General features: G+C 44.5%; 1 long non-coding RNA gene across 2 annotated transcripts in view; it reads left to right on the forward strand.

The window, feature by feature from the left end:
- LOC135903598 (uncharacterized) overlaps positions 1-14705 on the forward strand; it is an 83326-nt gene extending 68621 nt beyond the window's left edge. Inside the window, exons 2-3 of one of the 2 annotated variants that reach the window (XR_010564862.2) lie at positions 6821-6904; positions 14529-14705. This is a non-coding gene — a long non-coding RNA (uncharacterized lncRNA). The remainder of the gene's footprint in view (positions 1-6820; positions 6905-14528) is intronic. The other variant, XR_010564863.1, reaches the window with a different exon arrangement.
- The last annotated feature ends 3380 nt before the right edge of the window (positions 14706-18085 follow it).

Consider the following 18085-nt stretch of genomic DNA (forward strand, 5'->3'; position numbering starts at 1 on the left):
GCCATACCAAGGGAGCACGCTAAAAGCCTTGTGTGCATCATTTTCATGACTCTTTCGATGACCAAATTTCATTTTCAGTGACTTTATCAGCTAAGTATCCAGCAGCAGCTTGAACATGGGTAGTCATGAGAACTCGCACCAGGCTTGGTCGAATATGTCCAGCACTGCAGCACTGAGTAGTGAACCATGCTGTAAGAGTTGGCAACTAAATTGCCACCTTGTGATTGAAACTTTTCAACCTTACAATCAAGGCTTCAATTGCCCAACCAGCGAGCTGCAGCAAAGGTGTGAACTATAGTTTTCTGATATCACATTCTATGTCATAGCGATAGCAGCTGATCCCTGCAGTGGTGGCCCTCAAGGCCAACAGGCCTCCCTTTCTGTGCACTTGCTTGTGTAGGACTAGGCAGATGGTGCTAGTTTGTTCTTCAGCATTAACACTATGTTCGCGCTGTATCGGGAACACATTTTCTTACTCAGTGCGATAGCCTTTGAACCTACATAATTGCCACCAAGAGCCCTTATTCCGCCAACCTTTCCTTTGCTATGTCATTTGCTTCTGCCTTGATGTCATGGAGCAACTTCAGCTATATGAAGCAATGATGGTGTTTGAGTATCCACACAGCTTTGAAGTTTTCCAACCTGAACATTGCTTCATTAAAAGCTGACATCATTTGGTCTCAGCAGACAGATCAGAGTTGAAAATGAACCCTCATAAACTTCTTTCAAAGTCATTCTATTCCCGTGCCTTTTGATGTGTTATTCAACATTGTCCAAAGCAAGTTAGCTCTTAAAAATCAAGATAACTTTGCGAGGCCAGCTATTAGGCTACCACTGTCTCTTCAGCCAGCCTGAAGTGTCTCGCAGCCATCAAAGCAAGAGTGCAAAAAAAACGACAAAGAAAAGCGTGGCAGACAAAATGTTCATGGAAATCCATATGTTTATGGACTGTTACACTGACTGAAAAAGATGGTGGCTTCCCAATACAGTCTTGAAGTACGCAGTTGTTTCAGTCACTAACAAACAGCCAGTTGCCCAGTCCTGCACAAGCACAGTGTACAGATGCTTATGGATTAAAATTTGTTGTGTGTGCATGTGGTGCAGTGTGCCACATATCATTTTCCTGAGGCTGCAGTACACTGGGAAGACTGGTTGCTACTTCAATAGTAGGCCCTTAGACTATTGCAGCCCTTTGTTCACATTTCGCTGCAGATTGTATCAAATGTGAATGCAAACTGTTTTGCAGGACATGTCAGTTCGTTCAAGCAATTAGAGTAACCCAAGAAATAGTTTAAGCCTCCAAAACGTCTTAATGCATTCCCTAGTTTAGTACAGGTTTTCGCCTGATGTTTTGGCTTATTCCATGGTATAATGCTGTTGCTTGCTAGGTACTGGTGGTTTGACGAGCACACTCCCTTGTGCTGCTATAATGACAACTTGTAACAATGATTTTCCTTCCTAACAAACGTTTGGATACAGTGCCTGTGAGCTCATCTTTTAACCTGTTTTTCATTCGATCTGTGCATTTACATCGAATGTAAACTACAAAATATCACTACTGAGAATCACAAAAAAACACACCTGTGTAACGATTCTGCCGAGATCATTGGAGTGGTCAGCCACAGGATACAACGCAGGTGGAAAGGCATCCTGAGTTAAAGCAAAATAACAATCATTGTAAGATGCGGGTACAAAATTTTATTCTGTGAGGCTTTTGGCATGTATACTAAGTACCACACTTGTATGTAAAATAGTTTTCTATAATAGCTGAGCAAGGTTAACGTCTTGCCCTGTGACTGTCAGCCAGTGCTACTCATGGCAATGGTGGAAAATATGGCACATCCTTTCAAATGGAACTTTTGTGGGTTACATGAATTCAAAAAAGAACTTAGGTTCACATAATACATGACATCTGTGGTTAGAAGCATGTGTTGCATGCAGCACCAATGCCATGAACCAATGCCATGAGTGGCACTGCCTAACACTTCCCAGGCCAGACTTAATACGTAAACAATATAAATGTGCAACAAAGCGAACAAGTGGATAGTTGCTGCTATAACTCAAAGATTGCATGCATCATGCAGATGTGAATGCAGCTCCCATAAGGAGCGAGTTGCCCTTTGGTGCACTTCACTTCTCTTCCTCTTTTGTCTTCATTGCATGCTGGTGCCATATGGTAATAATGAACAAAAATTAAGCACCTCAGTTCCCATTCTTGCTTTACTACATGCTGTAAGGTCATCTAAATGCGCTTAAAACTCTTAAGGATGTACTTCAGCCATTTTGTCTTGACAATATTTTTCGCTTGGCTTCACTACACCTTAATGTAGCGCAAATTCTAGACAATGCTTACAAAAAAACCTACTCCACACATTAACACCTTCAATTAAGATTACACAGTCTATGGCTTCGAGATGTGTACATACATACTTTATACATGGTTACAATGAAAATATAAGTGACTGTTCTAATACACACACTTAGCATACCGCATAAGTCACTTGGTTCCAAAATGGTTTTTTGTTATCACACATAGGACGGCCACAACTATAAATTTAATTCTGGCAGTGACTTAAGTCACGGCCAAAACTTGCACAGTGCAATCAATAAAAATTTTCGAATTTAGAGCACTTAGACATAAACAGGGCAAATAATTTTAAAGTGTTAAATAATGAACTGTTATGGAATGTGGCGCTAGAAAGCCATGCACCTGAAACATAGGTACTGTTTATCATATAAGCACATTGTTATATTTTTGCTTACTTTCCTAGGGATCACATCAAACAGTTTGCTTACGTGTAAATTTTGCTACATGGCTGTAGCGTACTAGCCCTTATCTTTTCACATTTGGCTTACTGCAGCTTTATGCACATGCAAATGGGCCACTACTACCTTCAGCTGAAGGCCAAACACTATGCTGTCCAACAAACATGCATTTTACAACACCGAACAGCAGACTTAGAGAATGAGCAACTCTAATAAAAAGTGCAGTTCTTTGGACACACATTGATATCTGTAAAACAATGATTTTTGCTAAAATGATAACTTAATCGAATTGGTACTGAGCATAATGCATCATGCAAGAAACTTGCATTTACCGGACACCACTATAGATGCTGCGACCTCTGCGGCTTCTCCACAATCTGGCATAATCTACTTAAGTTGCCTGTAAACCCTGGAAGGTGTCTATGATACTTTAAGAAGCTCAGCAAACATGAGAAGGACCTAAAATAGAGGTCAGAGAAGCAAAGCAAATTTTTAACCATTCCTCTCTATGTTGCTATGAGTGTGAAGGTGCTAGCAAATGATGTATTTGAACTGTACCTTTTATCGTGCAATAGTAGAGAGCACATTTTTGCAATAATTATGTCATAGAGAAGAATGACAGAAACCAATCTAATTAACATTTTTTCTAAACTTGCACTAAGTTTTCGTCATTATGCTGATGCACACACCTGCATACCTCTACTGTGAAGTCTTGTATCAGTTTCTTATTTTATTGTCACATAATAATTTACATCATACATTTGTCCTGAAATACATCACTTTGGGCTCCTTCAGCATTTTTTTTCTTACTCGAACACACATGCCTATACAGGGCAAGCACTCAAATATATGCAAAACTGCCACGAGACTGGCCACTCGAGGTCGACATGATTGTACAGGGCAAAAGACGAGGGCTGAAGGAAGAACACAACACAGGCACTGTCACACACACTCAAGGCACTTTGCGAGATTCTCAGGCTTCTTTCATGCTCCTAAAAAACAGCCACAGAAAGCTGTACTGGGAAATTTTCACGTTGCTCTACAATTTTGTAATTGAGACTTTTTATCTAATTATAATATTTGATAAGTTTATTAATTGATTAAGGCTAATTAGGTAATTAGGCAAAATGCAGAAAATCCAAGTATTTCCAAGAGACAGGAAACAACATTACCTAGGTTGCGTGCAGCTAGGTGGCATTTGCATATTTTTTTAAGTTTGCTAAATTTACATGGCATAACCTGCATACGTGTCATGGAACAGGTGTCACACCAATCACTCTAAGTGATGCGACTAAACTAGCCATCGCACTTAAAACATACAGGGTAAAAAAAGTAAACTCTAGGTAAGAGCATACCAAGGCCTCCACTGCTGAAGTGGGAAGCTGATGGGAGGCATCTGATCTCCGGCTATGAAGCTGCTTCATCCTCACAGCTGATACTGTGACGACGGCCGGCGCCACTGATACTCACCTGCTCCGGCCGTCGCCGTTCAAGTGACGGCGTATCCAGTAATCTGAGCCCAAGCAGGACACCTGTTACCGCCAAGCAGTACGCTAACAATAAAGAGGTTCTTATATTTTGACCGGCAGCTCATGCGGCGTTGACCCGTAGTGCCGTTGGAAGCTCACCACACGCTTTTAATACCACAAACGCGCAGCCGACATTTAACGCCCGCAGATCAAAGTCGACGGGCGCAGGCTCTACATGCTACGCGCCGCAGTCGCGCACTGCCTGCACAATCAGTGATGTGGGCGCGAAGAGACACAGACGATAGCACGGAGCGTACTGGCAAATCTGCACAATGCGCGCTTAGTGAGCGACCTACTGCACACAATCGCACGAGCTAGGGGATTGGCGCCACGTAGTACGTACGCGCCAGCTAGCAGATACCGCGCACAAAGAAGCGCCGCCGGTTCTCGCTCAAATGATCGCTGCACAAACACTCACACACGCGCACCGCAGAAAACCCTTAACGAGCCGCCACATTTTCAGGCCGCGGTTAGGCGGCGAAGCTTAGCTCACCTCGCACTGCACGTAACTATTATAGTATTGGCTTGCGCTTCGGGGAACATGTCGAATGCTCACATCCACCCAATTAAGGACGCGGCAAAGTCCGTCATCATGTAAAACACTCATTTTTAAGTACACTCGCTTGACTCTAAGCACTCAAGTCGCCTCGATTACAACAAAGCTCGAAGAAACCCAGTGATCGTGCAAAATGGTTCTTGACGGCCACCTGTCGCGCCATGTTGTACCGAGACCTTCAATGAGTCATATCAGCGCGTCTCCTCACTTTGAACACATGCACACTCATAGAACGTGTAATAATCGTTCGATGTCACTTACCGTGGAGTCTTGGGGGTTCAAAGCTGTGAGAAACAACAACCACGGTAGAAGAATGCGCCGCCGCTGACACAACGGCTGCTCCTTTGCGGCTTTCAACGCACGCGCGCGCGCTCCGAAGGCTTGTGCTCCTCCGCGCGTAGTTCCGACCGCTCCGACTTTCGGCGTCCAGTGTGCAGCGCCAAGGCGCGGCTACTCCGAACAGAAAAACAGCGCCGACACACATTGCGCGGGATATTTCGAATCTGACTGCAGAAATAATCCTACTGAAATTGTCGCTGCGGCTCACTGCCTTGTTGGTCACGGCTGAGTTATTCTTTTCTCTGTTTGGCTCGTCTCAGATATGGGTGTATTTCAACACTCCCACTTTCCCGTACGCCACCGTTATTCCTTGAAAACCCCCATTTTACAAACGCAATGCCCCTTCAAATGGGGCCGGGGGTATAATAATGGTTCTAGCTTATTTTACTTCTTTTCGTGGGAGTACTCATTTTAGGCTAGGGGGACAAAATGGCATATCAGCTGTTAAAACGCCAATATGGGCTCATTTGTGTTTACAGTGTAGTCGCAGATACAAATTCAATAACACTTACAGTCATCAGGGCGTGTCTTCTAATGAGTGAGCCGTACCGCTGGGCAGTCTACGTTATTGCTACTTTTGCCTTTTCTTCTGTTTTGAAGATATACAGTTGAGACTTCACAAATATGAAGAGCTCGCAGACTCCAAAAGTATTTTTCCCCAAACCTGGATTTGAGGTCGGCCAAAAGATTTTCCAGTAATGGGATGAATAACGACATCTGTAGAAGCTCTCTGCATCTTGAGCTGGAGTGTTAGACCTGTATATCTGCCTCATCGTAATGCGAGAGAGCAGCACTGCTGTTTCAAGCTCATCCGCATGCGCAAAGGCCTGCTCGTAGATAAGCGCGAATACCTCTTAGTTTTTTTCTCTTAGCAGTTAGAAGAGCTGCGGTGTCCGTCAATGGGTTCCTTGCTGGGTCCACATTGACGTACTCCTTGGGGTAGAGGCTACTGAATAGAAGCGTGTGTACCAGTAAGTACAAGAAGCGAACGAGTGCCGTTGTAAACTCGCCATCGCAACAGCGACGCTGAGTGCCCTCACTTTTGTAGCGCTTTGCAGTTCTTTCCAGTTGGCAACGGCGTCGAGAGCTTTATCCCCATAACCAAGTGACTCTCGAAACTGGTTTACACTGCCGTGTCGTTCGACCGATCTCGTCTCGCAAAGGCAATTAAGTTGGTTGTTAAGTGTGTTTCTCATTACAATATTTCGTTTTAAAACGCGGTGAGGAATGAAATAATCTTCTTCATATTTCATACTGCGTTCTTGGTTGCTTTAACGCGCGATGACTTGCATGAATACAAGTTCCATGCGTGGTTAAAACAGGGGGAAATAAACGCGTTGGGAGCACACCGCTTAATACTGGAGAGCGTGGGCTCTATCCGGAAATTTCCAAGACGATGGAAAATTTATTGAGCGGTCAAATGAGACCTCATTTACTTCGAGTTGATTGAAGAAAATGAGGGCAAATTTTACAGCTCAATAAGTGTTCCATCGTGTCGGTGTCCAGGAAACGGTACATTTCTGGTGCCCTAGAAGAATGCTCGTGTTTATGATTGGAAGCAGGCAGTTTCGGTTGCAGTTCATTTGAATTAGACGCTGAGTGTAGGTTTGGTTGGCCATATCTTTTTCAGTGCGCGGCCATGTGCGAGGAGGTCCTTCTCGGCCTGCGTTTCTTCTCTGTGGTCGCCATCTTTTCCCAGCAATTTGCAAAAGACGTGAGTGACTTACTGACCAATTTTCGTTGACCAGTAACTTGCTGACCAGTCAGTCAACTGGCTCTAAGAAAGTGACGAACATCCTCAGCCAGGCACTCGAGGATATCATGTCCAATCTTTCGATCTTATATTCGGTATATATGCAGCATCAAGATTGGGTGAAATTTTCATTTATGATTAATTATAGCGTAAAAGCTTTTTTGTGAAACCTTTTTTAGTAACAGCAGGCAGCTGAGCAAAAAAAAAAAGCTGACTTGGCCGGACGTAATATCAACAAACTGAGCCATCAAGGCTCTCTGAATGTTTCTAGTGAAGGTAGGCTTACTATAAAGGCTGTGAATGAGTCATTCGGACAAGATGGCATATATAGTTGGCTCCTACTACCTTTTCTCATCATGACTCCGTTTACTCCTAGCATTTCTCCTCATTTTTCTCTCCCCTCTGCAGGGAATAGTAGCAAGCTAGGAATTTAGAAGCATGCTAGGGTAGAGTCCAGCATTAGTGTTGGATCTGCCTAATTATTTTTTACCTACTAACTACGTGTTGCTTGAAGAGCAAGCGCGATCTTTCAGTGCCGCGCAGCGAGGGGCTCGAACGGTCTGACAAAATAAATTTATGCCATTTTATTGTAAATAATCTGCGGGCGTGCAAACGAACTTTAACCGGTTCGAACCGGTTTGAAGAGCTACTTTTTTCTCTTGAGTTGAAGCGAAATTAAACCGTTTTCGCTGAACAGGAATGAACACTGAAAAAAAAAGTTCTGCTTCCGCGCCCAGGGTGCACCTCGCATCGGCCGTATGCGCTGGGGAGCCGAGGTTCGAATGCCGGCGCCGGACTTGCTTTCTTTTTTTCTCTACGAGTAAGCAGGAATCTTCTCGGCAAGAACCTAACCAGAGATCGACCAATTGACCGACAAATCGACCGACCCAGGCGAAGCCACAGAATAGTAAGCAAACAAGCCTTCGCTTTGAAATGTCTATCTAGAAGTAACGGCAGCCATTCTACGTGATCAATTGTCAACAGGCAGTGTTATCGATTTCGGCGTATCTGTACAGCACAAGAAATGCCTTTAACGACTGATCGCGGCGCCAGTTTTAGACTTAAAAGTATGTCTTGCTGGGTGAGTTGGTCACAATTCATCTTGGGTACTAGGCGCGAACACAGACAAGGCACAAGGAAGGAGACGGTACAGAGCCCCAGTTACAAGTGCTTCATGCAGAGGCACACCACACACACTTATCTACCCGTCTAGACGCAAGGAACACAATCAGATCAAGATTGATATAGAAGCGAACTGGTTAAATATTGCTTTTCAGCCATGTATTAAGAAATGACTGAAACTGGGCGCTGCGTTAATGACCGTATTAGGGAACATGAAAGAAATGTAAAACAACATAGAGAAGAGCCAAACATTCCCAAGCACATTAAGTCCTGCCCGTCGCGTTCTTGTGAGGTATGTTTTGCAGGGGCGCGGATTCTAGCAAAGAGTAAAGATAAAAAAGCTCGGGAAGTAATTGAAGCTTTCTTTATCGGAAAGAAAGGAAACATGTGCGCCTGCGATCCATCGATATCTTTATATATGGCCTGAAAAGAAGTGTTTAACCATTTCGCTTCTATATCAATCTTGATATGATTGTGTTCCTTGCGTCTAAGACGGGTATATAAGTGTGTGGTGTGCCTCCCAATAAAGCAGTTGTAAGTGGCGCTCTGTCCCGTCTCCTTTCTTGTGTCTTGTGCGTGGTCGCGCCTAGTACCCAAGATGGCTAGTTTTAGACGTTAAGTGAGCATATAATAACGTGGCTCATTAAGCGATATTAAATGCGTTAGGGCCTCTATGAATCAGCGGTAGAATTTACCGTCGGATAAGCTGCCATTTGTCTGACGGATCATTCTTACCGTTACTGATGGACTAACGTCTTTTTATCCTACTTCACGTGGTGTGCCGCACGGTGGTCTGTTAAGCCCTGCACTTTCAACATGGCACTAATTGGGGATTCGAAGTCACTGCTGCCAAGCGTACAGCTATTACTATATGCCCATTGAATCGGGATATGGGCCTCAAGTGTTACAGCCTACAAATTCAGCTGGGACTGCAAAAGGCCGCGAGAATGTCATCCGCGTACATACGTATACAAGGCTTGGAGCTTTCACTGGAAATATTCTTTGGTTATGCTCACATGCTAAGCGATTGTTTCGTAAGTCATTCGAATAAATGGTCAAATGATACGGAAGAAAATATTAAATATATTTTAGGGACCATTATCAGTTTAGACCTATCCTGGAGCCCTTACATTTTATAAATGAAATACCAGAGACTGACAGCAATTGCTCAATTCTAGCATGTCATGGTGAGAATTCCGGTAAGTCTTGCAGCGCGGATCAGTGCAATCAGCGCTGCAATTGCACCACACACTTTTGCTCGGCTTCCCGATGTACACCTGTGCTGGGAAAAACTTACGTGACCAACATCCGCATATTTCAGAGCACCCTAGCTCGAGCACTCTGGACCTGCCTTCAGCTCCCTATAGACGAATCTGGAGCGGCTACCCAAAAGCCGGCGCACGTGAATAAAGAACCATAATGTTCAATTAATCTCACATTCCCGGAACACGTATAAGACCCCTACTATAGGCTTCCATCGTACCTTTCTTGCCTTGCTACACTGAGACTATGTAAGAGTAAAATCTGTGCCAACGTGATCGCACCAGATTATGCTTGCCTGCCGTCATGTTTATAGATGTACCAGACGGCCGCCGTTTCCTTTGTGATGTTTGCAACAATCCAAGGTACACCACATTATTCCTGGCACCAAATTAAAGTTTAGAGTGCGGTTAGCATTGCTAATGCAACCAACACTATAATCCTTATATGAGGTGTCCAACACCAGGTTCCGTGCTTATAATGATGGTCCTGTTAAATCTACTTCGACAAGCACAAGTGCGATTCCTGTGGTGTCTCTTGAAACTACACTGAAGACAACCCGTCCGAGAAGTTATGCGGGAGCATAGTTTTAGACACTTCCAACGGCACTTTATTTCTCTCTTCGGGAGCCACTTGATTGGTGGACCATTTATTGCGACTAGAAGGCAACGCTCCCATGCATTCTATAGGTTCAATGCACGGTGGTTCTCATGAACAATATGTATCAGAGATAAGACATTAACGCTGTTTGCACCACCGAGCAACAGAACAGTGACACGTTATACGTTATCAGTGGTTGCCGACACACTTAGGTATCAGTGGAAACGTTGCTCTTAGGAATTTGCCCATTCTTCGCATGCCAGCAGCAGATGCGTTTCTTTTCCACTCACGAAACAGGCGCAGCTGTTTACTTCTCCCCATGGTGCTCATATTTAACATTTTTTTTCAATAAAACTAAGACCTCCGCGAACAGTTTCCAACATTCACTTGTTCCTCAACTGAAATTCTATACCATCCTACTGAGCTACCAAAGTATCAAGAGATTTTTCCGTACTAGCTGCGGCTTGGTGTCACATTTACCAAGTCATAATCGCTCATAAATGGATAGGCCGTCACCTCTACCTGTTACACTCGTGGCTCCGAAGAAACAATCGGATATTTTCTGTGACGCGTAACCTTGTGGTACGGAGAGGCAGGTGCTGTATACCGCATTACAGGCATTTGACAGCCGGCCCCTGTCACAAGAAAAGATATTTAGACGGTGGTCCCAATTGACTTGCCCTCTAAATGACGCCAGAGCGCTTGTTCTCTTTCTGGGTTTTATGGATATACGCTTCACAACTCCTCCTTTCCGCATCCATAATTCTTTAGAGTTCTTTTCACCCGTACAAGGTAGCGAACCGGATTTATCTCATTATTGCCCCTGCCTTTCCTTCGTTTCTATTTTTTCCAGTATCAGTAATTAGTGTAAAAATGTGTGCAGTAAAACCGATACAAGGGGTCGGCGTAGCCATGCGCTAGAAACCAAGACAGCTGTTCGTGAATAAGAAAAAAAAAATATTTCACTAGAGCTCAATGTTCTGCCACAGTAAACCATAATAAACGATGATCAAAACGAAAAAAAAGGTGAAAACGAAAGCCAACGTTTTGACAAGTCCCCCTTTTGAAACGTTGGTTCCCGCTTTCCCCCTTGTTCTCCTTTTGCTCATCGTTTTGAATTTCCACCTCCCGGCTTCCCCCTGTTTTTCCTTAAACCATAATAAAATCACACACCACAACCATACTGCACAATAAATTTAACAATAGCGATTTTCTATCGAAAGTGACACGTGGTGTAAGCTCATGTAACGTTAAATAAAGAAAAACTGCCATGAAAAGGAGAGAAGCAGTGATAGAGCAAGCATCTTTAACTGATAGAGGTGCTGCGGTGGCACACAATGGGCTTTCCTTGCAGTGCTCGCAAATTGGAAATGGTGTTTACAGGAATAAATAGAAGTGCTGTGGCCCGGTCCAGCGTTAGCCTGCCATATAACGCTGAGTAAAGCCCACGTTCAAAGCTACAAGTCTCCCTGTTGCCTTGAAATTGTGAAAGTCAGAGTGTGAGCTGCGTGGAAGTTAAGCAGTGGCACAAACAAAGCTTGCGATGAACTTTCAGGCTGAACGCTGCAACAGCGTTCATCTAGGTATGAAATAGTAGCCCGTCGTGACATCACGTGATCGATGAGCAGCCGGTGGCATCCAGTACGAGCGACTCCATCCACCTAACCTAGCCTCTGCGGCGAACAGCCCGCAACCAATCGAAGGGAAGTGTCTTTGCACATTGATAGAGTGTTTCTCGCACCGGCGCGCCCTTCATGCTCTTCTTTCTCTCCTTTCAATCAGCGATACCTGTCGTAAACATAGAAACAGAGAAAGGTGGGGAAAAAAAGATATACTGAGGTCGCGATACTGGCGTAGCTGTGAGGGGAAAAAGTGAAACCAAAATGGGTCACACTTTCCCGCCAAATAACATTATGCCATGGTGACGCACAGCATCTTCGAAGCCTATGGAGGACTGAGGGAGCAACACTGTTCAAATAAGGAGAAATAATTATATTTTGTGTAATATATTCTTCCAAGCAAATATTAAGATTGCCGTTGAGCGTACAAGACATGGACAGTGCGGTCCGTTGTTGGAGAGAGCACGTGAGTGTATGCGCGCAGGTGGATTCTTTTCATCGGAAAAATAGGTATGTAATTGCCCTGCTTTGCTTATATAGAAGCTTATATAGGAGCTTATATAGAGCATTTGATGTGAATCAAAAATGAGTACACGTGAATGCATTGTACGTCAACAAACTTTAGTTTCCTTCATGACATTATCTTTTCCGGTGGCCGAAATGCCCACTCAATTCTTTTGATTCTCGTTTAGCGTAATTTCAAGTGGTTGCAGAAACGCAGCTCTGGAAGCAAGTTTTATTTCAGGTCGAGGCAGGCTGTAACAGACCTGACAGCAGGGTTTTGAAAAATCATAGTAATGAACGGAAAGACCCAAACTCAATAAAGTTCGTGTCCCACAAGTATTCAGTTCCTCGAGAAAAAAAAACTAGAGGAAAAAAAGCCTGGCTGTGTAATAAAGTCGTGCTTTTGTTCGCAATATTTCTTCTACCAACAGATCGCGGCTGCGATGTTTTCATGTGGCTCTGGCGCCAACAAACATTTCTCGTGACTTCCCTTCGGAAAGCCAAGGCCTTGGAAAATTTATGGCCGCCTCTGAATCTCACGGTATGCGCCAAACGCTCCACTGCTTCCGCACAGTTTGTGTTTCGTGGACAACACAAGTGAAAGCAACTTCCCGCCGTCGAAAACTTCCGCTCAATAAGGCTATACGGCACGTACTGTTCGCCCCCGTAAACTAAATTGCAAAACAAGATGTTATAAAAGCAGCAATAAAAGCTTACAAATTCGGACAAAGTAAAACAAATGACCGTTGAAGTGAATTGCAGGCGGAGAGTGAAATGGAATGTTTTTTTTTTCGTCTTTCTCTTCGCAGTGGTGTTTCTGAGTCAATCCCAAGGGTGCGGTGACTGTGATTCATACCTGTTAAGAGGAAGCTTTAGCTCGGGTGCTCGTATCTAAATACATGTAAAAGGAGAATTCGTTTTTCTAGGCAACCACTGCACCAAATTTGATGGATTTTGCTGCATTTAAAAGAAAAACTTAAAATCTAGTGACTGTTGGTTTCAAATTTTCGATTTAGGTCGTCAATTTTTTATAAAAATATGGCAAAAATCGTAAATTTTCAGAAAACGAAACTATCAACTTTACAACTCCGTAACTCAGCAAGAAAAAATTATATCGCAATTCTGTGAATTGTACCTGATAGCACATCTAAAGCGGACAAAATTGATATGTTACACATGAACCTCGAAAAATGGGGAAATGTGTAATTACAACTTTTGCAGAACCCTCGTAAACAACGTAACAAATTCACGTAAGATGTAAACTGACCTAACAAATTTGTCCGCTTTGAATGGTCTAATGGATGCCGTTTACAGAATTGCGATATCTGTTCTTGATGCAGAGCTATTAGTTTGTAAACTTCGTGCTTCTATTTTTTTCTAACGTCTGAATTTTTGAAAATCCTTTTAACCAAATGCAAGCCCTAAATCAAAATTCCACTTCCAACAGTCACTAGATTTTAACTTTTTCTCTCAAATGCAACAAATTTCATTAAAATCGGTCCAGGGGTTATCTCAGAAAAACGTTTTTGCGTTTTTACATGTATTTGAATAGGCCGCGTCGGAGTTGGGCCCGAGCTAAAGCTTCCTCTTAACTTTACCTACGAGTTCTATATACACCGACCAATATTACCCGGGGGTGGGTATTCTGTAAGTGCCCACCTACTGGACATGCCCATTTTGTCTTCTGCTCAAGTGCCGACTACCTGCGGACCTATGTGTCCTTCTCACGCATGCCCCATCCTAGCAAATCAAACCTTCCGTGGCAGACAAAATAGTCATGTCTACTAAGTGGACATTTATTGAATACTACCCTCCCCCTCCCTGTCGATAGCTAGATTACGTTGTCAAAGCATTGATCCCGGAGTCCGCGTTCGTGTTGTGAAATAGTGGCGTGGTTCTTATCATAGCTTCATTGCCCACACATTGAAGTAGAAGTAGACGTAGATTTAAAGCGCGGGAAGAACGAGCAAACTATATGGTGTGAACGCAATGTATTACAAATACACATTTTTTTGCTTGCCCCTCGCCGTAGCGATAAGGTAAGCAAGGATAAATAGCCCTTGAAGATACTTTGGAGAAGCGATTCACTGGTTCCCCCAAATAGCTTATCAACGTAAAGCTTACTTCTTCTTATCAGATTTCACTATGCTGATGGAAGCCTCTTGTTCTCACCAATTTTTAATAAGGCACAAACAGCCACAGTAATGTAAATTTCGATTTACGGTATGAATTGGGGCTGCAAAACAAAAGATAAAGAGCTGATGAGTTTATGATTTTGTCGCACGTATATGGGCTCGAATGTATTTCCACAGTGTAGGTAAGGCATGCGGTTTCCTTTATATAGCCTGAAGCAGGAAAGATCGAAGACACAATTGCAGCATAGCACCATGTATGCTCACATGCAACGAGGCCGTACGGCCGGACACGCAACAACAGTGCCGGAGGCGCGCAGGTCTTCCACTTGTCTGCGCATACTCCAGCCATACGCAAGGGCCGACAAGCACCGGCGGGCTCACATATGCATGCCGATTACTGCAGGGACCAGACCGGCTGAACAAGGGCTCCTAGATATGTCGTATGCCTGGGCAAGTTCATAGAAGGTGACATACATCAACGTTGTGTGCTAGGGGGGCACACGAAGTACGAGAGCTCCTATGTCACGGCGCAGAGAATGTTCTGGGACTAGGCAAAAAGGAAAAATATAATGAGGCAACAACTAAAGGTAAAGGTGGATGCCTGTTCTTCGAGTGGTCGTTCGCTTTGTTATATAGTCTGTCATGGTTAGAGTTGAGGTCAGAGCTGTTATCCTGCACCTTGTCCACAAAAACACTGCAAGGGAAGTTATTGTGCAGCCTGTCTCTTCCGACTATGGGCTGTACCGGCCAGCTGTGCTACAAAGCAATATATATATATATATATATATATATATATATATATATATATATATATATATATATATATATATATATATATATATATATATATTGTTGTGTGTGTGTGTTTGTGTTGGAATAAGACAACGTGCCACATTCTAATTTTCCGAACGTCGCAGTCTGGGTCCGGCTGTCATGAGGGATTTCCCTGAGAAAGGCCGTGCCACAGCCATAACGTCGGAAAAAATGCAGTTTTTTTTCGTGCGTCATATAATTGAGGCAAATGAAAGCCCTGTAGAACATATCTGACCTAATAATATATATATATATATATATATATATATATCGCGTGATACCCTAAACCCCGAATGCTACAAAGCTGGGCAGTGAAAAAGAAAATACGATGTCCCAACACGCGTGTCCTAGGTTTCTTAATACATGTAGCGAATTAGGAAGTATTGAATTATGTGCGCTTACTTTCGATAAGCGCAGCTCGATTGTGCTTTAATTTGTTGGTATTCTAAAGTGATGGTGTATTCAGTCATAAGGGCTCTGTTATTGTGCTTGCTGTTATGCTTAATCTATGGTGTACATGAATACTTTGTTTAGCGCAAAACGACAGACACAAGAAAGACGACAGGACAAGGCACTACTCTCAACAGTTGAGAGTAGCGCTTTGTCCTGTCGTCTTTCTTGTGTCTGTCGTATTGCGCTTAACAAAGTATTCATGGATTCGCACCAACTAACCCGCCAACGCACTGTATGGTGTACATCTTGGAAAAATTGTTTCTGTGCGACCTACGCGCAGTGCATAGTAACTTTTAGTTGGTTTCCGACCATTTATTGAGCGTGATACATAATTCACGTCACATTGTAAGCACAATATATGGACAATATCTGAAGGCCCGCAACTATGTTTGCTGTGTCTACCTATCCATCCCTTACAATGTCTTCGTCACACATCCGCCGTTATTTATGGGTCATTCCTAGATCCTAGATAGATTTTGTATGAAGAATGAACTCTTTCTATTATTAGCTAAATGACATATTGTTGTGCCATTACCACAAGCCCGGATCCCGAATCTGCAAGATGCAGAATCTATCCTGCGAGCGCCACAATTCTCCCTTCACAAGTCAAGATGCTGCGCCTTCGTGCGGGAGAGGCCTCGGCGAAGCAGCGTGTTTAAACGTGTTCGCGTGTGCCCGACAGCCCGGCGCCGCACCTCCCTTGCCTGGAGGTCACCGCGCGCGCGAACTTTGAACCGGGTGGCCAGCGCGGTCGCTGGTTGGACCCCTCGGACGACCGTCGTGTGCTGACTTTGTATTGGGCCGGTTGAGTGACAATGGGCCTCGGGGATTATAAAAGCAGTGACACGCCGCTCGAAAACAGGATCCGCCGACCCCACCTGGAGAGAGGGTCGCTCCCGACTGGGGTGAGATGTGTCACGCGTTTTCGCCGGACGCCGTCGTGCGAGAACAGTCGCGTTTGTGCTCGGAGTCTTCGCTACCAACGCTCTGTCACGAAACGGGTGAAGAGCGCTACGGGACCACAAAGCCGAAATCGTGGTGCAGCGGTGCAAGTTCGTAACACTGGTGGCACCGGTTGGAAGTTCGTAACACTGGATGGCAGCTACGGGATTGACCGGCATCAGCTACCTCGGCGCGGTGAGTGCCTGAAGTTTACCTCAAACACCAGACTTTCTCTGACACAGGTTATAGTAGCTTAGGGAAGGATTTGGTGTTGCATTGTGATAACCTTGTGTGTTTCAAGCCTAGTAAGAGCGTTTTGAAAACCAGGGGATGCTGAGGGGGTAAACAGGGCAGTGTGTGATATACTTGCATATGTGTTACTAGTAGTGTTGTAGTAGCGTACGGCAGGTATATTCAAAAAGGGTAAACAGCAGGAGGACAGTGTGAACGATGGAGAAGTACAAGGTGAAGGAACTTCTCGAAATTTGTGAGGAGTTGGGCATTGAGTTGGGCTCAACTAAAAGAAAGAATGCGATCCTTGAGGTCATGAGGACTGGGGACGTAACGGCGGAGGAAGCCGCAGAGGCCTGGGCGGATATCAAGGAACGGCGGGAAAGGGAGGAAAGGGAGAAGGAACGTTGCGAGCAGGAAAGGAGAGAACAGCAACGTCGCGAGGAGGAAAAGGAGGAAAGGAGAGAGAGGGAGCGACGGGAGCACGAGCTTAAAATGAAAGAGTTGGAGACCCGAAATAGCTCGCCAGCGCCTAGTCTCACTTCTAATGTTCCAAGAATACGCGATCAACTTCCACCCTTTGTCGTCGGAGAGGATATGGCCAAATACCTCGTGAAATTTGAGCACGTGTGCGAACGGAATAGCATTGAGCGATCCCTCTGGGCACAGAATCTGTTAGCGTTGCTTCCTGGGGAGGCATCAGACGTAATAACTTGCTTATCGAAAGAGGCGTTTGAGAGCTACAGTGATGTGAAGGAAGCGCTACTGCGGAAGTACAAATTGTCGCCCGAAGCTTTCCGGCAGAGGTTCCGGTATGCAAAAAAGGGTAAGGAGTCGAATGTTGACTTCGCGTTTCGTCTAAAAGCCGACCTGGTGGAATGGCTGAAGGGCGAAGAGGTTTACGACGACCGCGACAAAATTGTCGAATGCATCGCGTTGGAGCAGTTCTACCGTTGCATTGATGAGGATGTCCGGCTCTGGCTGCAAGATAGGCTAAAGGATGTTAAGCTAAACAAGGCAGCAGAGTTAGCGGAAGAGTATTACACACGCCGCAGCTTGCACAGCAAGGCAGTGCGCGTAGAAAAAGCTGATAGGAGAGATGGGTTTTACGGGAAGCCCGACGAACGGAAGGAAATCACGCGTCGCGAGTTTCGGGACGACGAGTCCCTTCCCAAAGAAACTGTAAGGGATGGACAGAATGCATCTCAGAATGATGACGATGGTCCGAAACAGCAAAACGAAATGACGCGTTCTTTTGAAAAACGGAGACCGTTAACCTGCTACAATTGCAAAAAGCAAGGGCACATCGCTGCAAGCTGCCCAGAGAGAATTGCTTTTGCAACGATACAGGAAACTCACAAAAACATACGTCTATTGGAGCCCTATGTGCAGGAAATTAAGGTAAACGGCAAGAAGTGCCGAGCACTGCGGGACTCTGCAGCAACTATGGACGTTGTTCACCC

This window comes from Dermacentor albipictus, chromosome 1, assembly GCF_038994185.2.
Source record: "Dermacentor albipictus isolate Rhodes 1998 colony chromosome 1, USDA_Dalb.pri_finalv2, whole genome shotgun sequence".
Classification (NCBI taxonomy): domain Eukaryota; kingdom Metazoa; phylum Arthropoda; class Arachnida; order Ixodida; family Ixodidae; genus Dermacentor; species Dermacentor albipictus.